Source organism: Anopheles marshallii, chromosome 3, assembly GCF_943734725.1.
Source record: "Anopheles marshallii chromosome 3, idAnoMarsDA_429_01, whole genome shotgun sequence".
Taxonomy (NCBI): domain Eukaryota; kingdom Metazoa; phylum Arthropoda; class Insecta; order Diptera; family Culicidae; genus Anopheles; species Anopheles marshallii.
The window spans coordinates 31,115,604-31,126,220 of record NC_071327.1 but is presented as its reverse complement, the minus strand read 5'-3'; positions in this window follow the sequence as shown (position 1 = coordinate 31,126,220).

Genomic DNA, 10,617 nt, shown 5'->3' with positions numbered 1-10,617 from the left:
GGCTTTAACATGATCATGGGTCATGTTTATGCAAATCATATACGGTGACTTATTTTATAAGCTTTATGACAGGCCTTATTTGATCACAAAACAACCTTCGCACAAAACATTGATTTGCATCACTCCAATGGCGTTAAAGCAGCATGACAACGTCATAACAAAAGTCACTTGAAGTAATCGTCGTGGACAGAGAAAAAAGACACCGGGGGCCAACGAAAATGACATTCCGGCACCACGTGCAAGGTGTAAAACCATTTCTCACCTTCGCTACGTAATTGATGCTTTTCTTGCGTGCGATTTTTCTCACTTCTTGCACATCTCGGATGGCCTGAATTTTCCGAATGCATCTAGTGGCGCAGTACCCGGTGAGCTCATTAGTGTGATGGCATACAAAGGCGAGAACTGTAAAGCAACACTAATTAGGAAAGTTTTCCAGACGGAATGCTGCCCTTTTTAAACGGGGGTGTTGAGCGGTTTCGTAAGAAAGGATGAAACGTGTAGAAAATGTAAGTAATTTATGCATTAATTCAATTTAGAACAATCGTCATCCAGACGGGGTAGCTAGCGGGGTCAACCAAAGCGAAGAAAATCTCGGGAGGGAAAGCTTTTCTGGACCGTAAACATGCTTTTAATTGACTTATGCTGATAAACTATTTCTGTTCATAATAAGAGCCATCATTCAGTACTTTTTACTGCTCCTTCTTTTATCTTTCGAATATTTTTCACGACCGGATTAGAAGGTAAAGGTAAACCCTTTTCTTGAGGTTCTTCTTCCCTTGACATGCTGTTGGCCAATCGTTTATTACCGCTTGACAACTTATTTATGCGTTCTCGATAATGTGCCACCACTGTCGGGTGACACTCGCTGCCGCAAGGTAAGCAGAAATGGGTCTTGTAAAAATTATTAGCAAAGCTGGAAAAGGGCGATCCAATCCTATCGCTCCTTCGGGCTTTTAATCTATCAGGTTAGGTGTTGCTTTGTGCAATAAAATGCTAATGCAATAGGAAACTACCTCACCTTCTGGAAGGACAACCATTCCCGCTTTCGATTAACTTTATGTCCAGCTCAATACACCTTAAAGAACCACACCGGCAAACCCCATCCCGGTGAGCGCGTCCAATAAACTACGTAAAAAGAACGCATATTTCTTTACGCTCCGTGTGTCTACACCGGCGTTTGCCAAACCGGCTACTATGCACCATCGTAAGGATCATTTATAGCCTTGCCACTGACCTAGACCACTTTCAGCGGCGGTTGTAGTTTCGAGTAAATTTAACTGTCAATGGACACACGGGGGCACATCCGGAATCCCGAAGGCGCCGGGGGCGTTGCGTAAAGATTGTGTCTCACGAGCGCGCTCGCGCATCGATTCCATTTACGCGGTCTCCATTTCATTGGCTGGTCCGCGTGGTTTAGGGGTAAAGTTTATTGCAGCATTATGTCCAATTTCTCGTTCAGGGTTTACTCAAGGGTTTGGTACGGGTGCGTGTCTGTTGTGTGTAAAACCTACGAGCTCGGAGGTGGTTTGTCCCACGGGTTGTACGGCGATTGTTTACGATGTGGAACAAGTTTATCAGAAAGGGCGCATATTAATCCCGGCCGAATGCTTGAGGGCACACCGCAATGGGAATGATTAAGGCGATTTATTTTGTAATAATTTGAAGGAGGTGCTGCGAATGTATCGTGATTTTATTTAAACAAAATTAATTTCTTTGGATACATTTGTTGAGATAAAAATATTTAATTCGCATAAGGTGTAAGATGTACCCTTATGCAATATTTTAAGTTAAATAGTTATACAGATTGAAGATCACGTTCTTTAGCCATCAATATGACATTATTTATGCATCTTTCTATAAAAAAAGGATAAATTCCAAACTTTCATCACTTTACATTAGGGAAAACGTTTATCCCTAACCCCTATGCAAGGTCGTGAACATGAGAACCGTAATCTTGTTAAAACGCATCGCCGTTATGTGATTATCATGGTTGAGATTATTATTTTTCGTACTTAGAATCCTCACCCTCTAGAAGAGGAACCTCAGAAACGAATGGCTTGTGATTGAACCAAGCAAATGCGCTGAAGGGCCGATTAATTGGATCGTTATTGATAATTGTATGGTTGCAGTCAGACGTAGACACTTTTTATCATCTCTTCTCTTTTTGTGTGCTGTAGGAATAAGGGTATATCACAACCAAGTGGTTAAGAGGTTCGAATAATTTACTCCAAATTCAATCAGTTCAGCTCTGATGGTTCATACATCAAAGTGTGCATTTTTTATTTTTTTTTTATTTTTTTTTTTTTCGTTAGAACGGCCTGGCCGTATCGACTTATTTTACCACGTCCTCCAAGGATAGTCAGTCCTTGCTACGGGGGATTGGCCCGGATGGGATTTTGGTCCGGTCCGTTCGTGTGAAGACCGGCGCCGCTACCATCATGCCACCGGGCCGCCTTTTTTTTTTTTTTTTTTTTTTTTATTTTAGTATTGTTTAAAAAACTCATTATTAAACTAAAGACTTTTTTGTAGGAGTAATAACAAAAATCTTTAATTGATCATTTTCTCACTTTTATTATCAACCGCACTTATTCCCACGTAAAGCAGCAACTTCATGTTTTATCCTACAGCTTGAAACAGCTTTTCAAAAAAAGTTATGCAAATTATTTGTTCTCATATCGCACACAATAAATCCGTCAACAGCCACTTATTCCTCAAGAGACCATCGTGGAACAAAAAAAAAAAATCCCGGAATTGCACATAAGAGCCTTCAGAAATAAAGGCATTCTTTGTTCTTGGGACGCAAATCCCTTTGAACTGAACTTATTTGCCCCGCCGTTTATTACAAGCTTCGTTATTTCGTTCCTGCATCACTTCGCAGTATCGAAAAGAGGCCCAGAGTTCAACTCCCCATTATGACACTCTCAAGTGACAACTTCCGCACTATTAATTGGCCAACATTGGTTCGGCTCTGACGGTAAAGGGGTTCGGCCCGAGCATACTCCCATTCTGAAGAGCTTCATTTTGTTGAACTTCTTTCTTTTCGTTTTTGCGTTGTGAAATGTGTTAACAAAACTCGTACGCCAAACGCGCAAGATGGTGCGCCCGTTCGCTATCAATAACGAACCATTTCGCGAACGTGAAAAACGACCATGACAAAGCATCAACGTCTGGGAGCATTTCTCCACTCAATGAAGCGCTCGCTTAGTTCGAACTGGACATGGAATGCATTGCAGGAAGCACCGATGCCGACACATGGTTGCAATCGTCTTGTGCACGCTGCAGACTCTCTTCTTAAGCCGACCGACCACTTGAACTAGCACCTTTGCGGAACGAAAGAACTATTTCTCCACCATATGTTTAATGTTACAAGTGACTGTGACGAGGCGCGTTCGATAGAAATGTTGCCGCACCACCGAACACCCCAAACCGCAGCTCATGCCCACCCGGTCCGGTAGAAGATCGTACGCAGCACACGCGTTCTTTGTTTCTTGCGCTGCATTACACCGCACCGCCAATTAGTCAACTGCATAATTGGTGATAAATTAACCATGCAAATGCAAATCGTGTCTTGAGGTTAAGGATGGGTGCATATGCTCCTTTTGACTGGACCGTTCGGCGGATGTGATCGTGAGTTTATGCGCCCAACCGTACTGGTAGGTGCTCATTTGCGGTGGAAGATAAACATACAGGACATAACGTACACGGGGAAACAGGATGCTGGGTACGTTATGAGCGGCATGATCACCCTTTATCATATGTTATCCGCTTAGCTTTATTACTAGGAGTGGATTTTACCGATAAAGCAAACCATAGATTATCTGTTGTGGTGGGATTATAAGGTCTATGTTTTAGGCAGTTCAAATAAGATGCTTTTTACGCAAGCGCATATGATGTTGGTTGGAAAATAAATAATTATAAATAAGTTTAGTAAACAGTTTGATAAACACAGTTATTGAATATTTTTCTGTTACACTGGTGCGTGTCTTTCATTTATGCGCCTAAATGTATGTAATTAGGATTGTAGGCGAAGCACTTCAAATCAAAAGCTTGAGAAAAAGCTGGGTCGATTGACTCACACTTCTTTCATTTTTACAAAACCGGACCTGTTTCTAAATTCCAATCAATTAGATCTTGTCACTCACTTAGCAAACTTAGCATCTTTCACGAAGCAAACGATCTTGTAAAAAATGTTGCATACTTTCAGGCATTAACTGTCAAACATAAAAAACTGACAGTTTAATGTACAGGAAAATATTTCAAGTATTTCACAAATAGTTCACTAATCATAATACTCTTTATAAAATTTAATTGTGATTGGGTTTACGTGGCTTAATTTTTGAACCAGTCTTTCAATACAGACAGGAGATGGATTTGACAACAAAAGAGTCTTCTTTTCATAGCGCTACACACATGATGCTACATAGTCACCGAGGGAGAATAAAACACAATGTAACAAGATGAGCGCTTTCTCCCAAACCAACCATCGCATCTTCAGTTACTTTGCAACAGCCCAACAAACTGTCATCCGAGTCTCAACTCTGCTAGTTTCCATTTTAACCGGCTGGAATCTCGCATTTTATTACCTCCGGTGTATGTTTTTTATGGATTGCAGTTTCTTTTATCTTGCTTCACATGCACCCGTAACTTGCAGCACAAATTAAGGTTCATGCGCGTGAACGTCATTCAAACCGGCGCCGTAACGATCAGGATTCAATTAAAGTGCAATAATGGCCTTCATGCGAAGCCAAGCCGAGTGTAGGGCGCTGTACCGATGGCAATGGCACCGATCATCCATTAGTCGATCCGTACCGACATTAGCTGCCGTTTGCCGTATGCATCCCCCTCATAAATGCGTGTGATCGATGAAGATTTTACGACTTCGGCACCGTAATGCACCGATTACGGTGGAAGTTATGTAACGAGCACACACTGGGAGGATTTGTTTTTAGGTCAAATATCTTACTTTTTTGCTGCAGGAGTGTAATTTTTACCCCGTTTTGGTGGTTCATTGCAAGCGTTTTAAAATTTTAATAACTCGTATTTTATGGTACGAAGATATCAACGGTGCACTGCACATCACATCCCTCAAGACCTTCCCTGGGTGGTTTCAAATTAACCTTCATTGGCCAGAACATATCGAGCCAATAACTATAAACGGAATTGACGTCCCTTCCCTCCATTCTGACTGATTATCCGTAAAATTTACTTCCAGTCCTCCTGTCCTTTATTGCGCACTTTTGCGCTTCTCGATCGTTTCCCATCCGGTGGTAGTGGAGTGCATCTCGTTGACGTGGTATTGAAATTGCATTTCGATCGTCAAGCAATCGACATGGTTTCGGACGGGAAAGGTTAATCCGTAGCGAGATTGACGGGCAGTTCGAGACCAAACCCGCTTTTGGTTGATGGTTTTGCTGAAAAGTGGTTAAAATGATGGAGGGAAAGGAAGGTTTCATTTGGAGGTGTCACTTGGTTAAATTGGGGTGTAATAAGAAATGATATTTCTAGGTGTGTCCTGAAAATGATAGTTTGGAATGTTATGTATTATAAAACTTTAAAAGTGGTGTATATTTTTCATACTAAGTAGGATTAATTTGCAGTAACTCGTAGTTTTCTTATTTGTCATGATAATTATTTAGATTTCTTTTAAATTTCAAGACCTCAATTTTTGAAACTGAGCCAAACCAAATGAATTTTTTTCGATAACCATGGAAATATTAGACCAAACGCCTTTGAAATATCCTCAGTGTTGTTTCCTGTTAAATGGGAGTGCAGATATATGTCGTCTCAGTGATGTTCACTTTGTCATTAATTCTCTAATTGTATCTATTATTCATTGTTTCTTTACAAATAGGAATATATGTTTGTATGATTTAATGCTATAATCTTGGATCAATTTGAATTTAACAATATAACAACCATTGAATAGCATCAAAACTTTTAGAATGAAAAAAATTCCAACGCGAACATGTCTAAATCGTGCAAAACTTGATTGATGCTCCGATTGGATTTGTTGTAGTCGGTTACAAACTGCATCTGTCAGCAAATCAGCAATGAACCGATGGCTCCATTCTAGACGAATCTATTCTCCGCTCAACAAGATCCAATTAAGTTCGTCTCCAATCAGGAGAAAAAACGCATCAGGCACTTATCCATTCGGAAAAACCGTTCGATCGATGCGTTGTGTCCTACATTACGGGTACTGACAGTACATTAATTTCAAACTCTGTTTCGTCTCCGTTTCAAATCACGATCCCAAGGGAACCGACGGGAAAGAATCGCACCGTTGGATTATGGTTTGTCGGGTCCTGAAGGGCCAATGCGATACGATGGGTATAGTCGTGTCAAGTGCTTGACCTCCCGCTGACAGCTCCGTCCGATGTGAGTGACTGTACGAAGAAAGTGACAGATCCAGTGACGGTGTGCGATCTGAGCAGTGTACTACCAACGACCTGGGCGAACGACACGCAGGGGCATAATTAGAATAATGATAAATGATCGGATTGGTGCATTGCTGAAGTGATAGCTGCGTGCGATTCACTTTCCCTGAGCCATGCATCTCGGGGAATACGTTGTGCGTCTTGCTGGTGTCGTTTGATTGATCCTTTTCAGTTTTTACTGCAAGAGGCTTGCCTGGATAAGATGCTCCAAATGATTGGCTTGGGGAGAAAAGAACGAACGTGCATGACCGTGCCGATTAATCAATCGCACAATGAGCCATCGAGAGGAGTGTAGAAACAGAACTGATAAATTATCGCTCCGGACAGGTTCCATTGGATCTTCGGATTGAAGCTGCAAGCGAACGACAAGCAGACAGCAGTGCAAAAGTAATGGCCCTGCAGACCAACAAACGCCCCAACAAAAAAGCCAAACACTCGAAACGAGGCACGAGGCAACAGATCAGAATCTGTTACTAATTGTTTTGGGAGGAGAACCTTTTTTTCCTTTCCCTTGGACCAGCATCTTGAAGAGCGTCTTCCCAAGGCAAGGTTAGCCGATGAATTGGCAAAGTGATTAAAACAGCATCGAGCAGATAATTTGAGTCAGATGGAGATCATTAGGCAAATCATTAGCTTCGGCATGTACGTGATGTATTTATCTTCAGATGCAAGATTCAGTACAAATCGGTAGCTTCTTGTAGTGCTTCTTCTCATTTGTAACACATGACACTTGTGACCGATGCACAGCTGGTAACCGCTTTACTACCTCACACACGTGTAACGCTTGCTTTCTCATTTTAATTTCCCATTAAATGGTTGCAAGTGAGGTGAAAATAAAAAGCCGGTAAACCGGCACAGCTAATATTCATGTTAATCCTCGCTTCACATTAGCATGCTGCTCGTTAATGGGTGGTTAGTCAGGCAGAAGGGGGAAATGATGTTCGATAACAATCCAATCATGCTGTGACGTTTCGTTATCACTCACTACGGCGTGAGTGAGGTAAAAACCCCGAAAGGAAATGAGTAGCTGCAAATGGGTTTACATCCATCACCGCACCAGAGGGAGGAGAGTTGGCAAGTGGATGCTTTTTGCGGTAGGGCCGTTTGTCAGCGAATCGGTTGATAATACGATTTAATGAGACCGCAGTGGCATTAAACTAGTTTCCAGACTGGAGCTCGCGAAGCAGACTTCATTTTCCTGTCACCGATTAGCGATTAAGGCAATGGCGTTCGCAAGTGGGACAAGCGTTTGAATGTTGTTGCGTGTGGTGAGATGATTAACTTTCCCGAATTAAAACGCTTTGGGACTGGTTATGGTTGACGTGTGGTAAACTGAGCTCTTTTAACTTGGCATCACATAGGCCGATGCGTTGAAACATTAAAGCATAAAGCTGTATTTTAAATTTGCGGATAGTTTCAATGGTAATTATTTATATTGTTCTTGCTGCAGGCAATATACAGGCACCTGACTATGTTTAGATGATGTGCTGATAGTTCTTGGAAAGAAAATCTGGAAATGTTTTTATTAGCTTGCAGACATAATTTTTAAGATGCACTTAAGAATACACAGGAAAGTTAATTGAACCATAAATTCGATGTATGAGAAATATATTTGGGGGAATTAAGCAATACTATGGCTAACAGTTGGCTTTACAGTATACTTTTTACCATCAACAGTTTCTTTTTCAACATTTTTAGTATTGTATCTATTACATTTTTAGTATTATAGGTTTTATCTGACTATTTTATATTTTTAATTAACTTCTTAAATTAGCTATGGAAGTAGCTTTCACATCCGGAAATCTTGTGTAACGATTCAGAGAATATTGGTGGATATTATCTAACATGTTACATTATGAGCTATTTATTAAGATTCACGACTATAATCAATGAAGATTACTATTTTAAAACATTAACTGGGTGGCTTAACTTTATAAAACACATTTATATATATCGATCTTAGGGTTTTTCTTGCTAATAACCTCCTTTTTTAATTCATTCCTACTGTTCTGTTAAGCAGCCACAAAGCATACGTAAAATCCAATTAATCACTGCAATAAAATGGGCAAAACAAGTGCATCATGTATCTCTTGTCTCCATCCATTTTTTCACCATTTCCCAAATAAAACTCTCTCTACCACTGGGCACGTGACACTTATTAATGTGTAAATCATGCAGCAAACTGTGTTAACCTCGAACGAAGCAAGACCCATAAATCTCGTACCCAGCGATCAGCGGCATGTGCCACGGGGCAACAAATTGAGCCATTTCGGTACCAGTAGCGTTGAGGAGGATTTTTTCCCAATGTATCAAAAACACTGGCGCATACTGATTCCATTGTACGCTATCTTTACATACGGTAAGGGACCAGATACAGAACTTACACACAAACAAAAAGGCATCATTTTTCCACGCTTCCACAAAATCTGTCTCTGTCAAATCGAACAAATGAGTAAAGCTGCTCTTCAAGAGAAGTTAAAAAAATACACATACACACCCATTGGATGTGATTATGGTCCACATAATCATATATCTGTGTCATCTCAGTCCGTTAAACCGTACAAAAAAACCGTTCCCGGTCATCATAAATTTGCCAATAATTTTAATAACCACTCCTTTAGCGTTCGCACCGATTTCCCAAAACCCCCCGTACCACACAATCGACGGTATTATTTTGCGTGCTTTGCTGCGCGTTGTGGTTTCATTTCCAACCGGTGATGATAAATACAGTACGATAAGATGCAGCACTTTTCGCCATAAATTAAGATCTTTGCATCTTGTTAAAGCTGCAATAATAAGGGTACAGTACCAGGGTGCAATGGTACCGGTTACGGGAGATTTAATTTCTTCCCAACGAATTCGATTATTGCTGTCCACCTTGCCCTTGCCCAAACCCGCTTGCCTGTTTTTGTGGCAGATTTATCTCCATCCTGCATCAGCATTGGTGCATGTTTTGAAAGGTTGTACTGATCTGTCAAAGGAAATTGATACGGCTCACTTCGCTCGGTTTTGCTCGGTCAGACTTATGTCGCTCGCGTTAGGCAGGACCCGAGCCCGAGCAGAACGTGCTCCGTCACATAATATTTGCATCGATTCACGCGCGGCTGATGCCATTTAGTGGATACGTTTAATCCATTAGCGCCTTGCTGTGGTTCACTTCCACTCCCAAGAAGTACCAGCCAAAAAAAAACAACGAAAACTTAACCCAGATTGGTGGCTTTGACGGATGAGTGTATTTTTGCTGCTGCTTCGTCCTCTGCAGCATCGGCACGGAGCACATGCCAAACGTTGACTGCCATCCCGGCAAAATGGCAGTTTGAAAGTTTTCGTGTTAAATATTCATTTAAATCGTCATTTCACCATAATCGCGCGTACGACGATACGCGGCAAAGGTGGCCGCAGAATGGAACGGAATCCGTGACACAGTTTCTTGCACGGCGCTCTTTTCGGAAGGCAATTAAAGAGTAATAAATACGCATTAATCATGATAATGGTTTGCGTCCAGCAATGCTGTTTTGTTATGATAGGGGTTGGAATAGCGCGGTAGAATAAATGGCTTTCCATCCGAGCGAGTGTCGAGTGTGGCCTGTTTCCGGTTTTGCGAAACGTGACGGGTTTGCTGTTCTTAATGGATGATTGCGTTTTATTGTTTTTGTTGCTGGAATGCTTTATCGTTACACATTTGCTTGACCATAATATTGATGGAGTTGGATGTGTTAAAAAAACACCTTATAATTAAAATTTAATTTTTAAGGAATCCATCAAAATGTCCTACTTTTTGGAGCACGAATTGTATCTGGAGGACACATTCTTATTCACTCGTCCACAGTCATGCACATTCCACATGCAATTGACCGTAATCAAACGTACGAACCGTCCAATAATGCTCAATTGAACCGTTCACCCAGCAAGGCAAACGTTTGAAGAATGCCGCAGACAAACAGATTCGATTATTAACTCATCGTACAACGGGTCTAATCAATCGGTCACTTTTCCTTTCGGTTCAATTCCTCCTATTCTTCTGAGGCTGTCTGCCCATAAGGCTCCCTTCAGGTGAAAACTCGGTCAAATGGTATTAACCGAAGTGGCCACTCTTGCCGTCGTTTCTCACGAATGCTTCCAAACCAAATCGTGCACCACAGTTCCACCTGAATGTCTGGGCGGGTAGCGTTCCTAAACC